Genomic DNA, 12,752 nt, shown 5'->3' with positions numbered 1-12,752 from the left:
TCATCTGGCGGATATTTCATTGATCCTGTCTGATTGGGCGAACAAAGCGGACACCAGATGTGTACTCAATATAGCTTAACATTTGCTTAATACTCCCACCATTCGTTTTCATCTTGTTTATAAGGAGTTCACTGGTTTTTTTGTTACTCATGTATGAGAAAAAATAATGAACTGAATATAGACTGCAAGGTAATTAATAAGGCACTATTTGAATATCGTGAGAATAAACATTGGTGTATACTTATACACAATTCATTCGAGAACGTGGGTATATGTAACGAATGTTATATTTGGCATAACTGCTTTGTACGTTTTGGTTGGATTATATATAGTTCCAATGACCTTTGATGATATGAAAGTATCAACCAAAATCTATTTTGGTTTGGTATTCTGCTCTTAACGCCACAGTCACCAAGTGACAGCTTAATGGCGTCGGCCTGTAAATAGCCAAATCTGAACCTGCCAAATCTTATATATAGAGGACATATCTAATATGAAACTAAATATGGTATGTAATCTGACCATGTGGTTTAGCATGACTACCGAAGAAAGCGTTGATATTCTAGGCACACATTGCTGACAATAATGAAAGATATCATTGTGTATGTCTTGTTCATAACCACGTTCTTGTACAAATGTACCACGAACTCACGAATGTCAAAATACGCCACTCGGACTCTTCTCTTCGGTCGATCCAAGTCACAGCTACTGTGACATTTTAATGAAGGAAAGAACACACAGGCTCTCATTATGGTGTCTGAGAACACACGTTATCAAGACCGTGTGAAAACATTTTCCCTTCTTTGAGCACATGATACAGTTTTACACGTATATTCTATTCAAGATGAACACGAATTGTTTCAGGACAAGCACTTATTTCGAGGCTACGTATGATGATTCACAGACATGTTCGACATTCGTACACGCTTATGACAGTTATCCCCACAACCGGGCATATCCAAAAATGAGTGTTTACTTTCTTAGAAATACCGAATATGTAAATGAGAACTCTGACATTTAAACCTTCTAAAGCACACCTGGTTGATGCATGAATGATTGGCAATCGTTTCTATGTTGGTCATGAAATAATAAGCACCCTCGTTTATATACATTGAATACCCTTTTCACAACACAGATACCATTTATCAAATTCCAAAAGTCACTACTGAAACTTCTGCATTGAGGTTACCGTGACCCAAATATCACTCCGCGCACAACACGTGTATATGTGAGATCGCATTCATCCGCCTGACGTCATCAATTAAGTGGCGGGTTCTGATCACGAAAGGACCAAAACGGAATAATATTTGACAAAAACGACGTCCCAATTATAGATCTTGTTAAATTGGGAATGCCAAGTGCTTAAATAGTGTATATATTAAGATGTTTACAGAAGGATACTAGTTCTGTTTTTCCTCAGATTGCGAAGTCAGTGGAACATATTATATAATTCCTGATACATTGACCAGGGTGAACAAACATTTCATCATGACATATTTTTAGGTCAAATAGATGTAATGGCAATTTCATTAGGTATCGCTCTTATCTAATCGCCCGGAAAAAAAGTTGCCAAAGAAAGGGATTCATTATATATTCAGTGTTAACATATATCGGGGAAACAATTGAATAATAGTACTTTGTTTGCTTTTCAGGTAGAAGAAATGAGCAGAGGTTTGGTGACTTCAATGGAGCTTTGATTTATGAGTTAAGAAAACCGATCTTCAGGCACCGTTTCAGCGCTGTTGTCATGGAAATTCAAACTGAATTATAATGTTAAACCTTAACACACAAATGTGTTTTTATTCAAAAGAATTATTGCACAAGGCTGTAACGTCGGAGATGCGTTTGTCTGAAAGAGATCAAAGAGGAACAGGGTATTAACGGAAATGAATTAGCATATGGTGGTCAGGGCATTATTTCAATCACGGCTACATTAAAACCGTGTCTGACATTAGACTGTATGACTGCAGGACACCTGCTTATTGAATGAAAGAGCTAGTGGATGACATCTTGAAGATCTTGACGTATATGAGACAGATTTTATGGGTCTATTAAAGTTGACTTTATGATATCAGCTGTCTAATACGCCACAGTAACTCAAATGGGGCGACGGCCTCTTGGGAAATCAGTAAAACCTGGTTCGATGACTTGTTCTCCTTCATCTAAAACAAACATCAATCTCAAAGCTACAAAATCAGATACAGATAAATATAACTATTGTATGAACGTGAATATGATCTACAAAACAGCACTTATGCAAAGAGCATCCCTTAGGCTGAAAAACATTTCAAATAGCTGGGCAATTTATTTTATATCTAACGTTAGTATTTCCAACAAGCCATCAGACTCACTGGTATTGTCACTGTAAGATTAATATCAATCAAGTAGACGTATGTAAAATGCGTATGGGTTGCAATAACAACACTCATGAATCTACCTGTACAAAGATATTTGAGTGGAAACGTTTCTGCATAATTATTCTGTCTCGGTGTTCCCTTAAACCACGTACAGCATTGTAGAATATTTCTACACTAACGTACTACAGTACAACTTTACAAAACAAACACACGTGCAAATTAGATCAAGAACAATGAACACTTTTAAACATTACACAACCTAAATACACTTTTCAATGAGACTTGCAATGAGTCATGTGAGATGAGGTGAGGTGAAATTAGGTTTAACGTCGCGCTCATATGACAACGTGCATGCGTGTGTATGTGGGGCTGCTTGTACTAGCCCAGACTTAAGCTGGTTTTATAGTGCTAGCTCACTGAGGTACCATGCCGCAGTGAAGCATGAATACCCCACCCAGACACATTATACTGACTCCAAGCCGACCAGTCCTTGTACCCATTAATGCCGAGCGCCAGGCAGGGACCAACAAGTACCATATTTTAACGTCTTTTGGTATGACGCGGTCGGGGATCGAACCCGCGACCTTCCGCTCTCCGGGCGGACGCTCTAACCATTACACCACGGAGTCGGTCGCAATGAGTCATGTACTTGTATGAAATAATGAATCATGGTAAGTATATATAAGGTCTGATATAACTTTAAGATTGTTAATCGTGGAAACTGGTAACGAACCAGAACCGTCAGAACCTGGTTAATTTTAAAAGAAAACGTATAACTTTCTCATGAAAAACATTCAGTTCCTAGTACACAAAACTGTAAACCTAACATGTTTTGTTCTGAAACTATTTAAACGAAACACTTCAATTCTTAATCGCAATAACAAATACGATGTCTGCGAAAACGGCTCCTTTGACAGTTACCATATATATTTGTATGTAGTACTTGGATGCATGAATGTACGACATCCTTTTCACTCTAAAGAACTGTAAATCGTGAACCGATCGCAGTGGATTCGTGTGGATTCCTGGTTGGAATATTTGGTCCCCAGCAACACATACATGACGTGGTATATTATAGTGTTCATAAGAAGTGACTAAATCGATAGGCTGACTTGGTTGATTGCGTGCTATTGAAAGCCGGTGGCGTTGGCCATAATATGAATTTACTGGCTTGTCTTGTCCACACATGAATATAAGGTTTATCTGTGACACTGTTCTGCGTGTGTGTGCGTACGCGATGGGGCGTGATGTCAGGTTATGCCGTTTTGGTGCAATAAAATCTTAGCATCACCTGCCCCCTGTACATCGTGGTTCCAATTCTTACACGGGCCAGCCGGCTCCAATCAATACCAATTTGGAAAGTCTCAAGCCCTGTTTAACGCTTATTGACGAACAAGCACATGTGGAATTGATTCTGGGTCCATTTAATGCATGGTGCCAACAAAACACTGCTAAGTCTTCCAATAATAGTCACAGTACATCATCAAACTGTGATTTCAGTCTCACATGGACACTGGTGTAAATAAAATATTCGGAAATGTTATTGAGTGAGGGGTATAAGCAAATATGAAGAATCACTTCATAGCACTGACACTGAAATACAATTAACATATTCGTGGCAGTATAAAATGTCTTTAACAAAATTAATGTATCTGTACACATAAAATATAATACATATTACTGTATATAATACTTATTATAATCAACTCTGATCAGCAACTGCCAAAGGATTTTTTCATGACTAAACAAAACGGAAACTGACCATCTTAAAAAAATAGAAAACAATACTTGAAAAAATTTCAGTTTTAAAAAACAGTGGGATTAGAAATAGAGTTCAAATTAACGTCTGTAGAAACAAGACGTTGAAGCTTATAGCTTTCTGACACTTCAGTCTGGTCAATTTGACCAGAACAAATTATTATTTCCAAAGGAACATCAAAGGGTCGGTCTAACCATTAGAGGTTATGGGGATTTATGGCTGCCGTAAATCATCACCCACTTGTGGACGTGATCACAGGGGCGTCTCACGCTTAGAAACAGCGTTAGAAAGACATACAGGTATATAGACCCTACCCTAGTATTATATAAAAGGAAAGGGATGTAACGACGGAACCACCCCCTCCTCAATCTAAGTTGGATTTCACCACGTAAACTATTTTTAAGGCCCCGTCGAGGCCTACGGATCAAAAGCGAGATGATTTCCCTACAAAATGAGCTATAAATGGTCACAATCGGATCTTTATTTCATAAGTTATACGCCACGACTCACCGAAAACAGCTACCTCCGCAATTCCAAGCCAAAATCATGGATCACCCAAGACAGCGAAAACTCACCTTTTTAATTCGTTTATTAATTCCAGCCATGTTGACAGCACCTATGTAGGGCTAGATTCGATCGGCAGCGGCATTCCACGGGTCTGAAAACTTATTGCAACATCTACAAATCATTTCCTCGACAGTAAGCAGACATTTCTCCAAAACCATCGGCAATCATACTGACTTGTCGGCCATAGATGGCTTTGACATTCAAGTGAACTGAGCAGATTCGCAGAATCGAAATTGGGCCATCCGATTGGTGGAAAATATAATATACTGTAAGATTTTGACTGTTTCCTAATGGGCGCGAAATATAAACTTTGCAATAATCCTATATTTTGGATGGTGTACGGAAAAGTAAATTGTTAAGAATAGTTTTAGAGGTTGTAAAAATGCATTCGATATTGATTAATTTTTAGGAAATTATATTTATAAATATTTAACCTCTAAAATATTCGCACAAATTTACTGCTCAGGTCACTTGAATGTCAAGGCCATCTATGGCCGACAAGTGAGTATGATTGTGGCAGTGTAGTATTTTATATTACAGTGTTATATTTTATGTTAGTTGGTACTGCTAGTTGAAGATGTACCTGTTTTTATGTACACAATACACACCTGTAAATATTGGTTATTTTAACATACTTAGAATACTTACAATACAACTGAAGCATACGCCAGCAAAGCATATCAATCAATGCATGAACACCAACCTTACAATAGCCAAAGCCCTGACCTGCCTCAGTCTTTTGTCTTGCTTATGTAATCAACACACAGTTTAAACTCAGTGGTTTAAACTTTAGTTACTTTCAAGCATTCGAGCAGTAAGCAGCCCCACACTACAGTAAAGGTTTTAAAAGGTATCTGGATACCAGCTCACCTCTGTATATTTCCACGGTTAGTACTTTATCTGTACTGTTGTATATTGTGTTTTAATGTGAGTATATCTGTTCTATATGACATGCATATATCTGTTTTATATACATGGAAGTATATAGGTAAAGCAGAAATGGTATAGTCTACTTAATGTATACATATGCATATATAACTAATGTAGGGAAGTTATATCATGACGGGTTTAATAGTCATGCAAGCACATTTAATGTAACTATTGTATTAACGTAAACCCATGCATATTATGTAGTGTGAAACAATGTAATCACGTCATGTTGGTATGTACGTGTATGTGGATTTATATATATATATATATATATGGGCAGGTGTATGTGCATATGCATGTACGTAAGTGTGCATGATATGAAGTAGGTATGATACAATGTACTAGGTACTATTGTAGTTAGCGTGTAATGACATGCATTAGCCATGTGTGGTGTGTATTGACTTGTATGTAGATAATATTGTGGTACTATGTATGTTTATTTACTACAGATCCTTACAGGACTGTATGGTATGAGGGACTGCTGGATCTGGCAAACCTAGGTCCACACACCTGGTAGGTGTTGCATATCTTATGTTATTTTATCTCCCATATTAGTGTATCTATAATCAGCAGTCATCCCATCCGGATGACTATCCTAGAAATCATTCCAGATGTATTATATACATCCATGGTATTATTTATATGCGGTGATTTGTATTGATTAGAGTTGACCTGTATTGTATGTTGTAAACATTGCAGCATGCACTTGATACAATACCTATGATGTGCCACGTGTCTAAGTCTTGATGTATATAGTGTATGACACGATACCTGAGTAGGTTTACATTGTTCACCAATTGTTTCAGGGTTTATGTATAAGGAGGATATGATGGATTCGTCCCAGTGTAATAAAGATGCCGTCAACTCACACCCCGTAGCCTTGTGGATTTCATTACGGAAGAACCCCAAATTCCATGCTACTACACGTAGCTCTTCCACTTGGTTCTTCATACGTCAACCACTGACCACTCTGACTGTATAGATAACTGGAGCCCGTTGAGATACAGTAAACCAACGCTTCAGTAAGCTCAAGCTCCGTTGGACAGCGAATATTTCTTTCTTCTTTAATTTCAATACACATACTTATTCCCAATGAAATCCTCAAAAAGTTGATGTCATGTACTGCTGATATAATAGACCACTGGAAGCACTTAGATACGGCACATTAGGTTCAAGTGGCTTCTTAGGAAGCAGCTTTCGATATCTCATATCAGTTACGTCCTAAATGGTTGGTGATAATACTTGCCCAAATCCATGCGATGGCCTTGGATACTCTTGCAATTATCATTCACATTAACACTTCCTCGACATTTCTTTTAGTGTTCTGTGAAAGTGGCATTTGGGACTTTCAACTCTATAAGACAATGAACAGGGTGGCATGTGCTGTTAAATGGCAATTGCCTGAGGTTTGTACTAGAGTTTTACTGTTGCATTGCACTATACAGTGTTTTCAGGCGTAGTAACTCTGTGAAAAGTTGGCTTCCTCACTTGTGCCGGGATCCGACTCGTGGGTTAGATGACCAGGTTCGTATTGCGATCAGGTGTTATGATTTTTCAACACGATAACCATTCTCTCGAAAGCGTAATCTAAGATTTGCATCGTAATGGGCACTATTCCTATATTGTAATCAGCCGTGATACTGCAATGTAGATGTTCAATATATACTACTCACACTTTGATAAGGATCACAAAAATTCACAACTTTACTTAAACGTAGATTCATAATTTGAAATTGTATCCATTTAAAACTGGATAAATAATAATATGGTAACCCCTCTTTAGACAAACAGTCACTTTAATCTAACCTTATGCACTTGATACAAGAGTAACCATTAAAATGGTTTTCACGGCACCAATCAACCATTTTGCAAATCATGGAACGAGTCATTGACAAGTACACAACACCTGTCAATAGCAGGTATGGGATCCACAAGATGAAATGACATACTGAAACCTAGGATCCATGCTTACAATAGGCTTAGATATTTAAATCGAATTTGACCCCACGTTATAGTTTTCAGTTGGATCCATGATTTGATCCTTAGCAAAGTGTGAGTAGTATACATTTTCCGTGAGTACACAAAGCGTGAGTGAGTAAATATTGTCATGCTACAATATTAAATTAGAATGATTAAATCAGTAATTTCGAGAGTTTTTGCAACTACATTCGCATTACATCATTTTGAGGGATTTTGCGCATTCCCCGTGCAATACTATGCACCCAACAACACAACGTAGAACCTTAAACACGGATCCTTTAATCATGTTCAAATGCCTGAAAATGTTGTCGTGACAAATGAAGCGTATGTGCTCTTTGAAATGAACACAAACAACAGTATAATTTCATGTACCGTTTGACCTGTAGGGGGTAACGTGTCATTCTCAGTTTAGGTGAAGACTATGTGAGCTTCGTGCAAACCAAGAAGACAGATGTTTGATCCAGCAAAACACATTGTTGCAAATTCACCCATTGCCAACATCAATTCGTTGCGTAAAACACATATAACGTATGATGTGTGAGTAGTTGTGTTCATGTTGTTTTTCTGTATTGATCCTGGAACTCTATGAAATCACTCATAGAAGAATTCCACGCAAGAAGAAGGTTAATTTAGTGCACAGGAATCTCTTTATCCAACTGACAATCCATTGGTTCCGTGTGAATAGGGGCAACAAACTGAACACCTGACGTGTACGATTTATAGGTTACTATTTACTGTAAAGAACTAGTGTTTGGCTCTTGCCCCAAGGATTTCAGATTAGCATAGCTTATTCCTCTGGGTCAGAAGGTTGAACAGGCTGAACATCATATACATTTATTCAATATGCTTTTCAGGAAGTGGTGAAATATAACAAAATTTCACTACATTCTCACAGTGATAACGAAACGTTTCTGTCAAAGTACTAGAATTTGTACTTTAGTTCGAAAGTGTTATCCAAAATATAACATTGTTACATCATGTATTTGGTACATGTAGGAATTTATTAACAATATGCAGGCAGTTTGGCAGTCAGCTTCGATGATACGATGTGTTTTGGTTCTGTATTTTGCTTATCAACACCACATTCAGTAAGTGACAGTTGTATTGCGGCGATCTGTATATAACTAAGTCTGGACCAGTCAAACCTGATCTATTTTGGACCAAGTCCCACGCCGAAGGGGAAACTGTCACGAAATGAATCAAGTCACTAAAACTGACCCTCTGATTCATTTAGTCGCGTCTATATTCCAATCCGGAATCCCTGCATGGCACATATTGACTAACCATTTATAAATTACTTGCCTTGCTAGGTTAAATTGGAAATGTTGCTGATGCTCTTTAGTTTCTTCGTGTATTGAATGTATTCCAATTGATGTGTGTGATCCTATGCTACATCCACATTACGTGTCTCAAAATACATGACTTGCCTATGGTACATCCACATTGAGTGGTTAAAAATATATGGTGTACCCATGGTACATCCATATTACATTGAACTGATACATGTAGAAAAAGAATTAGTTAGTGGGGTTTAACGCAGCAGCTAAAATACCTCATGATAACGGGTGGACTATTATAATCAACGATATTTTAAGAATGAATATGATGTCTTGTGCTACTGTTGCAACTACTAAAAGCAAAACCCAAACACACAAAAGGAACCTAAACAATACAGAAAAGAAACTCACATTTATTCAAGAGCATGTTCTGCCCGGTAAACACAATGGTTGACCTGTATGATTAGGAATGAAACATACAATCTTATGGATGACTTTTTGTTTATCGCATCTAGCGACGTTTCGATGCAGATTCTACACTGTTATCAAGCTAATACGTTAATACAACCAAGTGATGAGAAGTATTCATACATAGTATGTTATCACAAACAGCAGATTAACTTTAACAACAACATGTAACTGAATAACACTATATGTACTTCTCATCACTTGGTTATAGTCACGTTGTCCAACTGCCTAGTATTACCCCTACCAGCCAAGACAATAGCGAATGAAAAGAACGCCTTCGGTTACTCAAAAGACAGGGTTTTTCCGTGAGATCAAGAGCAATAGTCTCTAAACTTTGGTATCGTCATGGACTGGTGTTACTTGTACTCAGCTATAGTCTGCTATCACTGACCTGACGTTTTACTCTTATCCATATAGTGTTGGGAGGAATCACCTATGATGTTACTCTAATGAGATATGCCGTGCCATGTATTTCTGTACATATCGACTTATAAGCAGCGTCAATTGCTGTCCGATCTAAACGATATATCCCGGTAAGTGGGGTTTTTGTCACAAAAAATGTTATTATTGAAGGTATTTATTGTGATTCGTGTAACTGATCAATTACCTTCAAGTGTTTGCTGAAACCAGCGTGTCTGAGATTATCCATTTGTTAGAAGTGTACAGCTGAAGAACAACCTACTGACGGGATGATGCATGCTCGCCACAGGAAAATCCACCTCCTCGGTTAAAGTGATGTTTGCCTTAAACGCCTTGTCATATGCAAATCGTTTTCAAATAGACAAGACAGTCCGTACAATTTTCTCTTCATTTGTCCACCAAAGCCCCAAACAATTAGGCCAACCTCAAAAAACACAAACACATATCCTATTATCCAGCCCCCTTTATACGGAGTTAAACAGTATTATCTCCGCTGTATTGTAACTATCAAAAGTAGGGCTGCGCAATATAACCGGTTTACCGGTATTAACCGGTTCAAACATGAAAACGATACGTATTGCGATACGCTGATCAAAAACCGGTATTTTGACTTGCATTCGGAAAACTTCGTAACACTCGGAAATCTTCGGATATTTCCGTGTTTCATTTGTGCCAAATATTATTTACATTTTATTTTGTCATGATTAAAGGCTGTTGTTAAAGCTTAATCAAGCATTGTTATTTTGTTGTGTTTTGCTTTATAAATCAAGCATTAACTCGATTATAAGTAGTTTTATGTTTAACAATACTTCTTGCAATATATTGCAATACATATCGCAATATATGCTTTCGCATCGCATCGCAATATGAAAATTCTCTGCAATACCCACCCCTAATCAAAAGTACAGACATTACTGAACTTTTACACTTTTAAAGCTATTTTCATCGTCATCATTTTCATAGCGTAATCAGGAGTCGTAATAGAGCTTAATAATAACATCTATGTCATAACTTCTGTCAAAACCACAGATTCAAGTAGAACATTTAGGAACTATGTAGCGGACTCTCTGATCAGATCCAAGTATGTACATTCTGCAACTGACAATGGTTCAGGTGGCCAAGACTGCATACACTGAAACATTGCTATTTCAGTTTCCGTGACTCAAAGGAGTAATTGGGCGTCACCTTAATGTATTCATGTTGTAGTCTCAAGCACAGACTAGAGAGTGCACAGAACTCCCATATGGTGTTGCATGCATACCAGATTCTGAACAGAGGAATGAATCGAATATGTATGAAGAATATTTCACGTTAGATGGATAACAGCGCATAGAATCATCCACTTGTGGTCCATAGAAATAACGATAAGCACGTCAAGCTAACTACAGTTCATGTTTATCAAGACATCGGATTTGCTTTACTCCTTCATAAATTCATCATTATATTCATATCGATGCTGATGCCAAGACCATGTCATATTTCAAAGATTGTCTGGACTGTATAACTTATAGTAACTATGGCTGAGGCTCACACCTGATGATACAGATTGTTCTGATATATACGTGCAATTGGTTGTCCCAAACAGTTGGATCTCCTTGTAGCTTCATACTACCACGTTTTGTACACAAACATTGTATTGGGTATTACGGGCGTAAAACAGGGACTGACAGCCAATATGTGAGTGGAGTATCCTTGGAAATCTGCGGCATGGTATGTGAGGGGGCTTTGCACTATTAACCTCCAGCATAGACAACATCCACACACACGAGTCACTATGTTTGTAAAACATCTCTATTTTGAAAGAGACTTTGAAAGATCTGTGATGCAACATGTCATTGTTCCTTCATAATAAATGCTTGAGCCATATGAATTTTATATAACAGAAATTCTATTTTTATATTCATATAATATGGCTTGTGGGGACGAACCAAACAGAACCATCTTTTCAAAGGATTTTATGGTGAACAGACTTTTCGTTCAACATTTATGGGCCAGCTAGATATGTGCAGAAACAGGACCTAGATTTTCGAAGCTCTCTTAGCGCTAAGAGCCATACATTAACATTAACTTACGACTATCTTAGCGCTAAGAGAGCTTCGAAAATCTAGGCCCTGGTCTGCAACATGGCAACAGAGAATTCTAGAAAGTGACATCCTTTACCGTGTAATGTTCCACACACCGACTTAATACCACCCATGGCAGGGCTTTTATAATTGCGTTTTGTCATGTATTTCTATTTTTATCAGCGGAACTGATGATAGTCAAGTTATCAGTGCATTGTCCTCCTGGCGTCACAAAGCAATCAGTCCTCTTCATCCTTTCTTGTTGATTATGGTTTGTGGTGAAGTGAGACGTAGGGCCTAACCTGAAATATTGACATCTCAATTATTTTTAACATTTCTATAGCTAGTCGGCACCATTAGCATGGTAATTGTATGGACTGAAGACTTTATGTGCATGTAGCGTGGATTAGAAAAGAAAGGGAAATCAATTCACTAACATCAGAAACACCGAGTATCACATATATGATAGAATTCTTTTCCATATAAACCTTCTTGTTCATCATCTGCATTTGCCGATCTGTGCGACCAGCCCTTACTTATTACTAATATTTAAGTCTGTGCTGTTTTCATGTTTAAAGAGAAGCTTACATTGTTTTAATGAGTGAGTCAGTGAGTATGGTTTTACACGACTTTTAACAATATTCCCAGTGATATCACGACGGAGTACACCAGAAGTAGGCTTCGCACATTTCAATCTGTTGAGAAATACTATAAGCGCAAAATACTAAAAAAAACAAGATGTCGAAATTATGAATCGATGGCAAGTGACGTTGTGTATCTCCTGATTGTACAGCTGGAAATGTAGAACAAATGAGGAGCATTATATCAGTGTTATTTTATTCTAGTCAGGTACAATGACAAATACTCCTATATTAGTCCGCCGACAATCCAGATTTTCTTGTTTCAATCCAGAATGTCTTTGATGAAGTCT

At 37.6% G+C, this 12,752-nt stretch overlaps 1 long non-coding RNA gene across 1 annotated transcript; it reads left to right on the top strand.

Annotated features, from left to right (window-relative positions):
* Positions 1 to 5,477: 5,477 nt before the first annotated feature.
* Positions 5,478 to 6,483, top strand: LOC124289085. Its single transcript, XR_006901587.1, has 3 exons — positions 5,478 to 5,570; positions 6,063 to 6,126; positions 6,420 to 6,483. It is a non-coding gene; the product is annotated as an uncharacterized LOC124289085 (long non-coding RNA).
* The last annotated feature ends 6,269 nt before the right edge of the window (positions 6,484 to 12,752 follow it).

Source organism: Haliotis rubra, unplaced genomic scaffold (assembly GCF_003918875.1).
Source record: "Haliotis rubra isolate DU_JTF1 unplaced genomic scaffold, ASM391887v1 Scf431, whole genome shotgun sequence".
NCBI classification, from domain to species: Eukaryota; Metazoa; Mollusca; class Gastropoda; order Lepetellida; family Haliotidae; genus Haliotis; species Haliotis rubra.
Note: the sequence above shows the minus strand (reverse complement) of the source record. Positions and strands in the feature narration are given on the sequence as shown.